Here is a 15,449-nt window from a genome sequence, read left to right as displayed (position 1 = left end):
CGAGGGCAAGACTGCTTCAGTAAACGTGACCTGCTGCTGAGACCACTCATGCACCGAATCCCAGCATCCTGAGCACCTGCACGGAGCTTCCCCATGGAGCCAGGAGCAGGGGCAGGCAGGTCCAGCCATCCTGCTCCCACCAGCGCTTGGAAAGAGCAGGGATACCGAGCAGTCCTCGTCACGGTCTCATTCTGCCAGCAGCAGCTGAGGAGACCCTGAAATGCTGCTCTTGGTACCCCTGTCCTGGGGAAAATCCAAAACTGCCTGGGCAGGGGGACAGCACACCCCGCACGACAGCTTTGCAGCGCAAAAGAAATCAGGGAGCCTCCAGGAAAGCTAAGATGCAACAGCCCCCCCTCCCAAATTGAAACTGTTATGGGCAGGCCTATCAGGAAAACAGGTTTCAGCCCCAAAATAACCCTCCATTTTTGCTGCTGAGACTGGTGGAGATGCCTCGGGACAAAATGAGGTCCAGCACCCAGCATGATGTGTCAAGGACAAGACACAGGGAAGTAAGGACAAGGCACTGTCAAAAGAGACACTAATTAGTGCTAATTGCAAGTAATCAGCCAGACCTAAGAGCATGAAGGAACCTAGTCCTGGCAAAGCCAGTAGCTCCATCTGGGGTGAGCATGGCATTTGCTTGGCAGGTGGTGGTGGGAGAACCACTCCACACGGGCTCCCCACACCGTCACCCGCTTCACGTGCCGCATCCAGACAGAAGTGCCTGCATGCTGCAGCATGCGTGTGGCTCCTCGCAAGCTGCTGTCCCACATCCTTTGGAAGCAATTCCCTTAGCCAGAAGATGTTATGCATCTTGGGAAATACTACTGCAAATCCTAGGACGGGCTGCTGGTCCTCCCTGGGCTTCTGGCTACTTCAATGGCAGGAATATCACTGGGTGACATGCTGGGAAATGCCACATCCCAAAGCAAACCTTGCTCCTGTCCTCCCAGGCCCATCCAGGTGAGATTCTCAGTGCACATGGGTGCTCCTGTGAGGTCTTGGGATGTCTCCTCTCTCAGCGGTGTTAAACTCATTTTCACCAGATATTTGAAGTCAAATAGCCTTTCCAACACAGCATCTGCTTCCTGTGGCCTGCAGTGTTCTTTTTCTCTCTAGAAACCACACTCCCTTTAGCTCTCCATCACCTCAGCTTCAGCCCCAGGATCCTCATGGAGCTCTTTCTGCTCAGAGCAGATCTCTGAGCATGACACCGAGACCTGCAGCTCCAGTGGGACCCCGGCCAAATCATCGCATCCCACTGCTGAGCCTCAGGGTACTTCCCGAAGACGAACGTGAGTGATGAACAGGGCGCTCTGGCTTGCTCCCAAAATGAGGATGGAAGTTTTTCTCTTTCATCCTTCCTCACATCTGCAAACTTTATTTGGCCCCCCAGATCCTCATGGGTGTTGAGGAGCTCTCAGAACTGTGTTTCAAATCCTACCCAGTTCCTCCCTTACCCATTCACTGTAGTTTCTCCTAGAAGACAGGTAATATTTCTATCCCTGCCCAGCTCTGAAATAAAAAGCAGGACACCGATGCTCCCAGGTGAGCACCACAGCGGGTGCTGAGCCAGGATCTCTGCCAGGGCTGGACTCTTGTCTCTTCAGCACTTATGATAAATAGCAGACAGGATGTATTCATAGCGAGCAAAATGGAGGTGTAAAACAATCTCCTTTCCTCTGTGCCAAGCCCTGTGGATACCACGCAGGTCAAAGCCTAACGATGCACTGCTCACCTTGCTGGACTAGGTAGGGTAGAGACCCACTGGCAGCCCTCTCTGAAAATGTCTGGAAGAAAAGTTCAGTCCTCTGTCTTGCTAGTAAACTCCCATTCATGCGTGATTTCTCAAATGCCTTTTTGAGTGCTTTCCTTTGCTCTCTGTGCCAGCAATGACTCAGGCTTGGATGCATACTGTCAGGCAATCCAGAGCCGGCCTCTTGTTAGGAAACACCATTCAGCAAGAGCAATATTTAAGTGCCCTCTGGTGGCAATTCCCTATGACATTGCTGAGCCTTCCCCCTCTCCTTTCTGCTCAGCCTTCTCCTGGGATATTTGCTGGGATATCTGTGCGCCGGTACCAGCACAGCTCCTGCTCTGCTATTCCCTGTGCGCTCACACGCGCTTCACGTCCTGTTTCCTTGCCAGGTTCTGCAGCAAAATCCTCCGTGTGTCCCTGATTCCCTTCCTGGCAAGGCCAGGACAGCCCCGGGAGCTGAGCACTTGGCCTAGTTTGCTGCCCACGTGTTAGCTCATCATCCTCTGCACCGTCCAACAGCAGAGAGCCGCGCAGCTGAGGATGCTCAGAGTCGGTTCTCACAGCCCCTTGCTTCCCCGCTAATATTTGTATTTCAGACGATTTTAGTAAACATTCAGATGTGTGAGATATCAGGGTAATTATGTTCTCCTATGCTGCATGAAAAGTGGCGGCCGGGCAGGAGAATGAAACCTAAACTTGCTCCTCCAGTATGGAAAGAATGCAGTGAAAGCTCAACTGCAGTACAAGCCCTCAGAGACGCTGCAAGAAACCAGGTTTCATAACACTGCTTTTCCCAAAACTCCTTTTGCAACTCACTGTTCTATTTAATTTCTATAAAATACCTTACAGACCCCTTAATTTTTCTTTAAAAATAACGCATTAGAGATGCCTGCACAGCAGCTTTGACTGCTGTGGGGGAGAAGCGGGATATAACAGAAAATGTGTGCTATGTTCACAACAGGATCAAAATCCAGCCTGACCATGTACTTAAAAATGAAAGAGGCATTTTTAATCACAAGATTGTGCCACCCAGCTCCCCCAGCAAGGGACACGCTTATGCTGGCACTTTCTGCTCTGTTATATAAGTGGAGCAGAAATGGGGAACTGCAAAGTAAAAGCGGGTCTAAGGAGGAATATCCTCCCAGTCTGGGATCCTGCAGAGCCCGGGCAGACACTGGGGCACACCAGTGGGATGTGGCATCCCAGGAGCTCCAGCTTCTCCACTTGCCACTACGTATGGGCTGCACCCACGTGTTTAAACTGCATGTTCCAAACCCTTGTGCGCATCCCTCTTCTCTCACATCAGTCCCCATGGGGACGTGGTCTCCCCACCTGAGCTGATGCTCAGGAACCGCAGAGCTGTCACCTGCGGGTTGCATGTTGCTATGGGTTGGTTTAGCAGCAAAAGGACAAGTGACCCTGCAGGTCTGGCTAAAACTCTGCTTTGCCGAGAGCTTTCATTGTGCAGGAAGCACTTGGCTGGCTGAAAACCTTCTAAATTGGGGGCAAGGCTGACAATGCTTCACTTCTGTGTACGCTGTTCCTGGCGCTCAGATGATACGCTCGCATGAAACATGTCTGTGTTAAATACCAGCCCCAGGCCTGCGAAATAAAGTTGCCTGAAGCTGACCTCTTTGATTTGTACTTCAGCCAGCTCAACAAACAGTCTGTATCTCACAGGAGCAGCTCAGCACACAGCAGTTTTGAAAATTCAACGTAGCTTTTTAAATATAGACTAAAGCAGGTACTTCTGTACTGATAATTTCTCTTGGCCCATACAATAAATCAAACAGCTTTCCTGTGCCCTTCTTCCCTCCAGGGCGTTATCCCATGGGACTCTTCCAAGCAGATCTCTGAAGAGGCCAAAGTCTGCTCTCCTGAAGACCAGGGTTGTGAGCTTGCTTTTCATGCTGCTCCCTCTCCTCAGGATCCTGAAGTCTCTGGTCTCTGTCCTGACCTTCAGGATGAGGCATGTGATATGAGGCATCACCCTCCATCAGTCCTTAGTAGCCAGACAGGGTAATTTTAGTCCAAACCTGTCTAGCCAGCTGTGGACCTTCCATATTTTCTCCTCGTGTTGACCAGGACCGAGTCTTCCCTTGTGCCAATTAACCTGAAAACACCGAGCATCTTTGCTCTGCTCCTCACTCCGCCGTGTCCTGCAGCCCTGTTCACCACTCCTCAGCTGGTGACCATTCACCCACCCAGCAGAGGGGGCAGAGATAAGCCAGGCTCAGCCTCCTCGGCTTAAGTGACATGGTTGTTCCATCACTGCCCAGAGCTACAGGTCTCCTGCACTCCCGGGGCTGAGGACCATGTGTGGCTGCCCACGCGGGGCATGGCCATGACCAGAAAGGGAATGGGCTGGGGACAGTCTGACCAGGCAGCAGCTGGCACTAAGGGGCAGGGGACTGTGACCGCCTCTCAGAAGCCAGGGAGCTGTGGTCCCTGGCCTCTCTGGGGAAGCGAGCTTCTCAAGGGATGGAACAAACTCTTTGGGAGTAGCCACGCTGAGTATTAACCAGAATGAAGGACTCTCCGCACTGGGGTTAAAGCTGCTGCTAGATGCCACCACCAGAACAGTGTCTCCGGTAACAGAGCGGACTAACTTGCATCTGCTTCTTCCTGTGGTCTTAATGACGGAGGTACCAACCATGCTCCAACCAGGGCCCAGGTCTCACGAATCTGGGTGACCCAGGACAGAAAGGACTGAAAGCAGGCAGTAGGTGCCAAGCATCCCATCACATAGTGTCACCAGCACCAAGACCCATGGACACACTGCTTTGGTTTGCCATCAGTGGCATGGGCATGGTGGCTGCCAGACATGAGGAAGGAGTCCCCAGAAGAGGACAGAAATCCAGAGAGAAGAAATGCCAGTACCCCAGGAGCCTCCTGCCAGGATTTCCTAGGGACAGCATGAGCTGGGAAGCCTGTCCTCAGAGGCTGGACCAGACACCTTTCCTGATGGCTGCCTGGAAGCATCAGGGCACAGGAAAATAACCCTTGTGCTGTTGGTCCCCTCCTAGTGTTGTGTCCTGCCACCTTGGGGATGGAGACAGTACAGGAGAGTGATCACAGCAAGCAGGCAAGGCTCTGCTTCCCAATGGCAGCAAGGTCTCACTTTGGAACATCTTCTCTGTGTTTAATTAAAATAATTAAAAAATGGAAATCCAAGAAGATGAACTCAAGGACTGTTTGGAGACCACAGGCTGGAGCTGGCTGATGCCTGGGGGCAGGTGAGGAGCAACTTTCCTCTGGCCTGCGCTTTGTGTGGGTGGCACAGTTGTGTCTCTCCTGGGGTGGAGGTGCTGATTTCGGTCTCCAGAGCCCTGGGTTTTGCAGAGCTTCATATGCAGCTGCCAATCTTTAACCAAAGCCAAGCCCAAGGAATGCACATGTACTCACCACCTCTGAGCCCTTTGGGAGCTGCTGGCCTTTCCTCCCAGCGCTGGGACAGCTTGTTAAAGAGGTGACAGCAACTGCAGGGATCAGAAGTCTTTCTGGCACCATGTGGACTGGAGGGCTGCATTCAGCCTTGTCAGCAGGACCTGCTGAAACCTAGTGCAAGGACAGAAAGATTCTATACGTGCCCATTCACAACAGAGGCTCTTTGCTCAGTGCTTTACAACCCTGCTCATTGCAAAGCAGTGTGTGGCTTTCTAGAAGGATAAAATAAAGCTACTGGAAGAGATCAACTCTTGCTTTCCTGGGCTCCCTGCAGCGCTGTCGCCCACAGGTGATGCATCTTCCTGGGTTGCCACAGAGGGTCTCTCCAGCAAGGTGCTGAGACTTGTGTAGCTGAGGAGGGGGCACTCACGGGACTCCCCTCACTCCTGGGGACTCTCCCCTGAGTGCCCATTCTGCCCGGGTCACCTGCATCACCTTGGACTCCACGTCAGGGCACAACTCCGCTGTCCTACGTTTTGTAATGGTTCATTCTGCCCGCCCCACCTGTCCCTCCTGCACTGCACCTGCACTGTCACTGGAAAAATCAATGGGGTTATTTTCTTCCTCCCTTAATTGTTAAACCACTTTATATCAGCTACCACTTCTTCCATTTCTATGTATTTTTTGACATGGGAAATGTCTCATAAACCAGTCGAAAACAACATTGCAATTCAGGAGAAATGCAACGCTCCTGGAAAGAAGCTTGTAAACCCACTGTTCTTTTCTTCCCTCATTACGATTTCGGTGACTCATCCCTGGTGCCACACTGCAGTGCACATCCATTGTGTGGATTTTTACCCAATCTTGAGCAGTCACAATTCACTGCTCAAGTTTTCAGGCCACCCAAGCCATTAGGAAAATAAATGTAAAATAAAAACCTGCTGGTACAGTTGGCTGGCTGAGCAGCACAGCCCCTTGGGATAACAGAAGAGAAAGGCATTCAGTGCTTTCCAACGCTGCTTGTGTCCGTCATGGCTGAGCTAGTGCGAGCTGCTGTCTGAATGTGTGCTTCTCTGAACGAGAGATGACTTTGTCCTATCCCCTTTCCCATTCTCTTCCTTTCCTCTCTCTCATCTCCATTGCTTCCCCTCCTATCCCCCTCCCTTCCGCTTTCCTCCCCATCTTCATCCCACACCACATTTATCTCATTCCCTTCCCAACCCCACTCCGATCCCCATCCCTATCCCATCCATGTGCAATCTCCATCCCATTCACATCCCACTCATCCCATTTACATCCCTATCCCCACCCCATACCCATTCTCTTCCTATCTAATTTCCATTCCCATCCTATCCCCGTCCTCCTGTTTTTTATGGCATTCCCCAAGGCTTCCCCAACCACAACCATCCACCTCTGCAGGGACAGCTCTCTGGGGACATTTCCTGGGAGGACGATAGTGCTGGGCTGTTGGAGGGTATGTTGGGCCACAGACCAGAGTGTGCTCCTCTGCATCTCTCAGAGCACTTCACCCTGGCCCTGCTCATGCTGTTGCTTCACAGTTCAAGAGGCTTGTAGGGCCCTTTGTAGAGGGATGCACAATCCTGTTTTCCCCAGGGCTATTCCCCAGCTCCTTCCCAGTGGAGACAGGCAGACAAATGCTGACTTTGGCCATGAAACTGGCAGGACAGCACTGGGACATGCCCTGCTAGCCCACATGTCCAAATTCAAACCCAGGGCAACAAAGCCTTCTGTCAACCTAACACAACACCCAGGGAACAGCCAACTGTATTTGTCCACCCCGTGCCAAGAGACCTGCTGTAGGGGCCATGTGGCAGGCTCTGCCAGCAGGTCCTAGCACCTTGCTGAGCATGGCTGAACCAATCTTGCTGAGCAAGGGCAAACTCTGCTGCAGTGGATTTCATGCCACTGGGCTTTCCGAGCCATGCTCTAGGGGCTCAGTGGGGCTGGGACAGCTGGCAGAGGAGCCCAGGCTCCCCCAGTCTGCCATACAGGACACAGCACCCTGCTGAGCTGCTCTGAAGCCTATGCTGGCCACCCAGACCATTGGCCAAAGCACAGTGTTACCCAGCAGCCAGATGTGGTGGCTGATGTGCAGCCCAGTTTCTCAGTCACAGAGTCACACAATGTCAGGGGTTGAAGGGCCCTGGAAAGCTCATCCAGTGCAATCCCCCCATGGAGCAGGAACACCCAGATGAGGTTACACAGGAAGGTGTCCAGGCGGGTTGGAATGTCTGCACAGAAGGAGACTCCACAACCCCCCTGGGCAGCCTGGGCCAGGCTCTGCCACCCTCACCAGGAACAAGTTTCTTCTCAAATTTAACTGGAACTTCTTGTGTTCCAGTTTGAACCCTTTACCCCTCATTAGGTTCATCATCATTTCAGATGAAGTTGAGTGATCTCATTTCAGATGCACACGCTCTGGCTTTGTTGCAAAGTGGGCTGGGAAGCAGAGATTGGAGCCAAGCTGTCAAACTCTCCCAGAGTCTCTATGGCAGGACAAGTTGGAGCAAAGGGGTTTCCTGAGCTACCCTGGGAAGCACGGCCAAAATCTGGGGTTACATGACCTGGCAGCAGGCTCCCCAGCTCCCCCATTCCAGTGGTGCAGGGGCAATCACAGCTGGCTGAGAGGGATGGGAACAGAGTCCTCGCTGACGCTGCAACTAGCAGGAGCAATGCACAAACACAAACCCTTCTTGCTGTCTCGCACGGTCCCTGTTTACGCCCTGGGAAACTGCAGCATGGGGAGCTGAGGCTAAGGATGCGCAGCAGAGCAGGGTGGAGGAAGGGGGAGCCCAGCTTGTCACCCAGCCCCACTGAAACCTCCAAAATACTTGCGAGCAGTGCACCAGTGGGATGGACTGGGGTGAGTGACCCAGGCATCCACCGAAGATACAGAACTCTGTCATTAGAGGGTGCCAGTGCATTGCGCTGCAGAACAAGCCGGTCCCCTCACCTGTCCCGGCTGCGACAAAGGGTTTCTCCAGCAGGAGGGGTCCTGGGGCTGCGCGGTGCTGTGAGGACAGCGGATCTGAATTCCTTCTTCAGAAGCTGACATGCTAGAGCCAGCCTGGCAGTGGAGCCACAGGACTCGAGCAGCAGATGGAAAGGCCAGGGTGTCTGGCAGGGGAACCCAGTACGACACAGGGATGCTACCAGTGGTGGCTACAAGTCTGAGCACTGAGCTGAGCTGTGCCAGTGGCTCCAGCACCTCTTGCAGAGGTCGCTTGGCCTCATCCGTGCTAGGACACCTGCAGCACTGTGGTCACTGGCTCACCCAACAGGGCAGTGAGCTCACAACAGGCACAGAGCAACTGAAAACCAAACTATCCAGCACTGCAGCCCTCCCCAAGCTTCCCCATGGCAGTGCAGGCCTGGTGAGCCTGATAAACCTCAACCAAAAGGCTTAACCTAAGCTGTGCTTGGCTTCAGGGGTCTAGGAACAATCAAAACAGCCCCCTGCATGGTGTCGAGGACTTACACATGTCCCACAACAGAGGAGCCGTGGCTTGCCTTTCTTGTGAGGATGCTCTAATGTCAGGACCCCATTGAGAGACGCCTCCAGAGCTTCCAGCAAACACAAATCTGCATTAATCCCCCTGGAAGGACAGTCCACAGGCTCCAAAACCTGCTCTGATGAGCTGCAGGGCTTCGCTTGCTGAGCAAGGTAGTGAGCAGCACTCAGCCAGGTTTGGGGACTCCAGGGACATGGGTGTCTGTGACAATGACCTCAACACCTGGAAAGCCTTCTGACACCAGAAGAGGAACATTTTGTCTGCACTAACCAAACTACAGCAGGTACCTTGGAGGGACTTGGTACAAACCAACACCTCAGGCCCCTTTGCTGCATAAAGCAGAGGTCTTAGCTGCTACTGTTGGCTTCTGCTGATGGGCCCTCTCTCCCTGCACAAGTTCGAGGACTCAAGAGTCTTCCCATTAATCCAGGGGGGCAAGGGGCTGTACAACAGAGGACAGGCCCTGTGAGGAATAAAGCATCCCAGCAGAGAGAAATGCAGGTGTAAGAACAGGGACCAGAGCTGCACAAGCTAGGCTTTCCACAGGAACCCTCCCAGTCTTGCATAAGAAGTGGAGCCTGGGTGCCCTAAAGGGCCCAGGAACCATGGGGTCCCAATCTGCTCTTTTGGAGAGGCCAGGCACCCAGGCCATGCAGTGGGGCTCAGTGGAGTGTTTGCTGCTCAGGGAGCCACCAATCCATCTGGGACAGCGCCCAGAGCCCCAGCCAGCTCCTCCACACCTAAACAGGCTCAGCTGGCAGTAAAGGTCATTCAGATGGAGCCTTTTCTACAACTGGGATTTTCCCCAGGCTCAGCTGCTTCTCACAGTACTTCCTAGAGTGATTTCAGCCTTGAAATACCTCCATTGCCTTTCTGTGCAAGTATCTTAAGGAGCAGGTTTTCCCAGGCTGAGCTGTGTAGCAACACAGCAGTGATGCTGTTCACACCAGAAACAGGGAGTTCAAGAGCAGAAGTTGCTATGCCACGTCTCTCCAGCACAGACAAGGCTGAAATGACCTGGGTCCCACTGCTGGAAGGTGGAAAGCCAAAGTCAGAAACAAACCAGAACACCCATAAAGACAGACATGAGCTTTGCCTGTGCTATCAACCTGCTAAATTGCTGCTGAGGCATCTGGAAGTAAGGTCAGCCCACAGCAACAGGGGATCTGGCTGAAAAGGGGCTGGCACAGCCCTTTGTTCGTAGAAAGTGGTGCCTACATGCTGTCCCATGGGATATAAACTGCGTGCGAATGAGATTCCCAAGTGCAAGGGAAGAGCCCTGCCAGCAGCCAGGGCACAATTCTGCAAGGGCCTGATGTCGGCAGGTCCTGTGGGTCAGGGATGGCCATGGAGCAGTGTGCTGGCAGAAGGGCTGTAGGCAGATTGCGTGGGTGTCCTGTGAAGTTTGTTATTGCTTGAGTCAAAACCCTTTGATTGGTAGCACGGGAGCTTCCAACAGTGGTCACCGGGCTTGAAGTAACTCACACATGCAACACTGAGAGCCCTTGGACAGAGGAGGTCTGTTCTCCAGGTATGTGCCATGCCCAGTTCTTCCAGGACCAGGGCCAAAACCCATGATCATTCCAGCTACGAACAGAGAAACACTGAACAAAATCAAGGTCCAGAGAGGACTGCTGCTGAGCCACAGCCTCCTACCCTGGTAACGGTTGAGGATCTCACCAAATGTCCATGTAGAATTGGGGGTGTCCTAGGGAAATCCCAGCTCAGTATTTACTCTGAGCCCCCCAGCACATTGAGCTGTGCAGCTTAGGACAATCCTTCCTTTCCTGCCCTGCCCATTGGGTCACAGCACTGCGAGCCACCCGAGACAGATGAATTTTAGGATGGAGGAAGATGCTTCTTTCTTGTGTGGTACAGCTCTGAGGCTTAATTATTTAGGATCTTGCAAAGCACTCAGCATTCTTGGGATAAAATGCTCTGTAGGAAGCACAAGGCACTGTTATGAGAGCGCCAACATTACTGCCTGCTCTGTAATGTTCTTCTGTCCGCCTTCCAGGAGCCAAGGGCTCCTGAATACCACAGGGCACCTGCAGCTGGTCTGCTCTGAAGGCTGCTGGTTTGCCTACTAAACAACATAAAACTGCAGCCATCAAGATATAATTCCGCGTGCAAAATCTCATTTGCTGCCCGGCCTCTCAGCAGCCAGTATGTTCTGCAGAGCATCAACATCGCAGGCACCACATACCCCAGATACAACAGGTCTGCAAATCCTGTGTCCATAAGTGAATTTCCCTAGCTGCTGTGGCACTTTCAGACCATTCCCATGCCTTCTCCACTCATTTGCATCCAAGGTTTGCGGTGCTGCTCGCTGCATCTCCCTGCAGTCCCATGCAGCCCGCAGGGCGCTCTGGCATTGCTCAGGGCTCCTGTGGAAAACCACACAGGGGCCCAGTGCCCTAAATAAAGGTAAGATTTCCACAGCCCACATCTACTCTGCCAAGCCTCCATTCATCTCTTCTGCTGAATCACAGTCAGGCCAGCCCAGAAATGATGTATTGTTCTTGGCTTATTGCTGCTGCTGGCTTGGTTTCCCGTGGCTCAAATGCCTCTGGAGCGGAGTCAGCAGAACTGCAATGTGCCCTGCCTCAGCTGCTGCAGAGGACCCAGTCAAGGAGGTAGCGGGTATTTCCTACAGCCATAAGCTGTAGGAGCAATGGACTAAACCATCCCCTTGAGAGCAACCAGGGTTTGCCTGCCCAAACCCCTTGGCGACAGCCCTTGAGAATGCACCAGCTGGAGAGCAAAGTGATCACGTCTGCCTTTTGAACTCAACCCTGCAGCTCTGCTGCATGCTTTCTCCTGTACAAACAACGTTGTCCTTTCAACAGCACCCAGCCTCGTGTTTCTTCACCTCATTTTCAAATGACGGTGAGTTGAAATCCACACTTTCAGGGCTGGCCTGTGCTCAGACTTTTCTCGCAGACAGGAAAACTGAAGCACAGCAAAGTTATCTACTTCTACCAGCCACACTGCAGTGCAGGGAGCATCCATGAATTTGAGATAGATCCCAAGCCTGTCTTAACCTGGTAGAGCAGGAGCAGAGCGATGGTTTTAGCCTTCCCCGTACCTTCGCATGGGGGTCTTTGAGCCAAGGGCCTTGCCAGATGATCTGCTCTTTTCCATTAGTGATCAACCTGGCTCTTGATGATGTCTGATTTTCACATACACAAACATAACAGCCTTCTTATCTTATCTTCCAGCATAAATCTTACTTTACGGGGTGGGAGTGAGAGATGAGCATGAAGCAGGCAGAGATCAAAAGACACTGAGCGTGATGGAGCACAGAGACACAAGTCTCCGGAGAGACCCAGAACCAGACAGCAGCCTGGGAAGGACGCAGAGCCCTGGGATGTGCAAGCAGAAGAGCAGATCAACTTCAGGACTGTCTTACATGGGATCAGGGCACAGTGAGCAATGTAAGAGCCTTCTTCACTGCTCTAGCATGTGGTGCTTCCCAGCCCTTTGAAGAGAGAGAGAGAGATCCTGCCAGCAATACTGCATTTCACTGCCAGACAGGGCAACTGAGACAAGGAGCAGCTGGAGGGTTTCAGAAGTCAGCAGGAGGTACACCAGAACCCATTCTGAAAAACAAGGAACAAACACCACTTTCCTGTTGCAGAGCCGGTTTTTAGAGTGCAGGGCTTAAATTGACCCAGATGAGGCTGGTAAGATGCAAAGGGACTTCGTGTCTGTTCAACACCATCACACCAGGAGGCTGTGACTCAGGCTGGACCAGCCAACACAGCAGTGACTTGCTCCACACATGGGTTTTGCAGCTTGGGTTGCTGCTGCTCCTCTGCTGACAGAACCACGGTTTGCCATCAGGAGCACCAGCCCCACTCACTCCCAGCCCCAGCAGCACTTACTTGATTTGGATCAGACATCCAGGCACTGGCAAAACAGACAAATATCTTCTTCTGAAGCCATCCATGTTCCTGAGAGAAACTATGGACCCGAACTTTTAAACCACTAATTTTCATCGAGCAAGTCAGAAAAATTTCCAGATAGTACACGTGATGGGTAAGAAGTATTGTCCTAGGCAGGCCTTGGGATTTCAATACGCAGAGTGCAGATCCATTGACTTTATCCTCCCAGGCAGCATTTTCATTCTGAAGTGTTAGACCGATCCTGGATCTGCCCACAAGGTCGTTAATGGTATATTTGCGCGGAGGTGCTGGTATGTGATAGGAACAAACACAGGCTGGTAGGAGTGTGGGGATGGACTGGGATCTCATGAGCTGGCACTGTCACAGACAAAGCAATGAGGACATCTCCTGCAACCTGCAGTCTCCCATAACCATCTTGCAAGATGGTGGGGTATTTCACAAGGCTTTTGCAACAGGTTTAACCAAATGACTGCATGGAAAGCGGTGCAAAAGACGGCAAAAATGGGGGTAAGCAACCGTGGCGAGTCCTCTGGGCAATGTTTTGCAATCTGCTGTTCCCCTTCTTATGGTTCACCTCTTCTCTGCAGCTTGACGTGCTGTGTGGGTCCAGCATTTGTGCTCTGCAAGGTCAAGTCCTTCCCTCTGTTTTGTGTCTTTCAGGCAATCAGAATGACAGAAAGTAAACACCAAAGACAAAAGCTGTGATTGTACAGCCAGAGTTTGCCAGGCATGGAGAGGGCTAGAGGAGATAAATGTTGCTAAACCAGAGTTTCCAGGCAGCACAGGTTTCCCAGTAAACAGGATTCACATCTCCTTTCCCACATCTGCCAGTAACAGTAGCTCGTATTAGAGAACAGGAGAAAGCAAGGGAGAAAATCACCAGTAAAAGCGTGAAGAGGACTAGTTTCATAGGTGCAAAAGCCAGTCTGTCTTCCAGCACCTCAGGCAACAGTTTCAAATGAAATTCGTGTACCTCAGGGGCTTCCTGCCCTCGGCTACAACTCAGTACTGGCCACATTGCACTCACACGCAAATACACCGTGAAGCTCATGTGAACCCATTAATTCTATGTGTGTAACACCTCCTGGATGCTGCCACCACCTCTCGGCTAGCTTCTGCGGATGTGCTAACGCAGCCGACGGAAAATGGCTGAGCGTACCCTCCATCCTTGCTTAGTGGGAGTCCTGCCTCTTCTTGTGCCAGCGGAGAGCTGCCTTGATTCCTCTTTGTAGGATCTAACTCTCAGTTTGTTGTATGGCATTACATCCCCGACTCATTTCCAGGATAAAGATATCTGCACTTAGAAACCAATATATAATTTCTGTTGGAAGGGTAATAAGAGTGATAAAGCCTGGACTGCATTAATATTTGAAGTATGTGCAAACTGGGTAATAAGGATATTTAAGTATCAAGTGTCATGTTAAGATTTTAGTGAAGCCAAGTAACATTTTCCAAGCTGCTTTCTCAGTTAATGTTTAACAAGACAAAGGCGCGTGCACACCAGAGTAAAGGACCAAGACAAGTTTAATGTTAACCAGTGGAACAATGGATATTATGTCTGCTGCAAGGTACCTGGCCAGGCAGGATCATTTACAAATGCATATGTAAATAATATGCTAGCGCAAGGAAAGCTGTGCTCGAGGGAACTGGTCTGCATCTTCCAGTGGAGCAGCAACCCTCCTCATGCCCACTTGTCCTCAACCCCCTGCGCCAGCTCTCCCATACATCACACCCTTGGGCTCACTGGCACGGCACAAAATGATCCAGAGGATTTGTTCTGGTTGTTTTTGGTTTTATTTTGTTTTCTGTTGGTTTTCTCCCATTTTGCAGAGTAAACTGTCTCCTAGGAGGCTCTGCCAGATGCGAGGAGGGCAGTGAGGCTGGGGAATGGTGGATTGGCAATTCACACCCTGTATCCAGGGTCCTACAGCCTTCCCCGAGGCAGCTGTCTGCCTGGGAAGGGCTCTCTGATACCTCCCACACCTCCCTCCAGCCACAAGGTTTCATTACAGTGCACTTAGGGTGCTGGTTTCTTCATACAGAGCAGCAGTAGCTGCATACCTTGTTTTTCTCTTACGCAAGAATATAACATGTCATATAATGAATTCAAATAGCAGCTTCCTGGCTGAGCCTCATTAGGCACCCAGTATCGAACTGGTCTAATTAGATCTACTAATCGATGAATTGGGAAAGGAAGCTGGCTCAGGCATGCATGTCAGTGCAGGAGAAAGATCACCCCCTCCACTCCCACCACCACCACAGCCCCCGGTCCCCTGCAGCCCCCAGCCCCATCTTGATCCCCCAGGCACAGCGTCACTCTGCGGGTGCCAACCACCATCCCATGAGCCAGCACTGGGCCCTTGTGGCCAGGAAGCCAATGGTACCTGGGGTGGGTTAGAAGGGGGGTGGTCAGTAGGTCAGAGAGGTTCTCCTGCCCCTCTGCTCTGCCCTGGAGAGACCACATCTGGAATATTGTGTCCAGTTGTGGCCCCTCAGTCCCAGCAGGACAGGGAACTGCTGGAGAGAGTCCAGCGCAGCCACCAAGATGCTGAAGGGAGTGGAGCATCTCCCATGTGAGGAAAGGCTGAGGGAGCTGGGGCTCTGGAGCTGGACAAGAGGAGACTGAGGGGTGACCTTATTAATGTTTATAAATATATAAAGGGTGAGTGTCAGGAGGACAGAGCCAGGCTCTTCTTGGTGAGAACCAATGGTAGGACAAGGGGTAATGAGTGCAAACTGGAACACAGGAGGTTCCAATTAAATATGAAAAGAAACTTGTTGCCAGTGAGGGTGACAGAGCCTGGCCCAGGCTGCCCAGGGGGGTTGTGGAGTCTCCTTCTCTGCAGACATTCCAACCCG

This window comes from Streptopelia decaocto, assembly GCF_964273445.1.
Source record: "Streptopelia decaocto genome assembly, chromosome: 12".
In the NCBI taxonomy this organism is placed as follows: domain Eukaryota; kingdom Metazoa; phylum Chordata; class Aves; order Columbiformes; family Columbidae; genus Streptopelia; species Streptopelia decaocto.
This window is presented reverse-complemented; position numbering follows the sequence as displayed.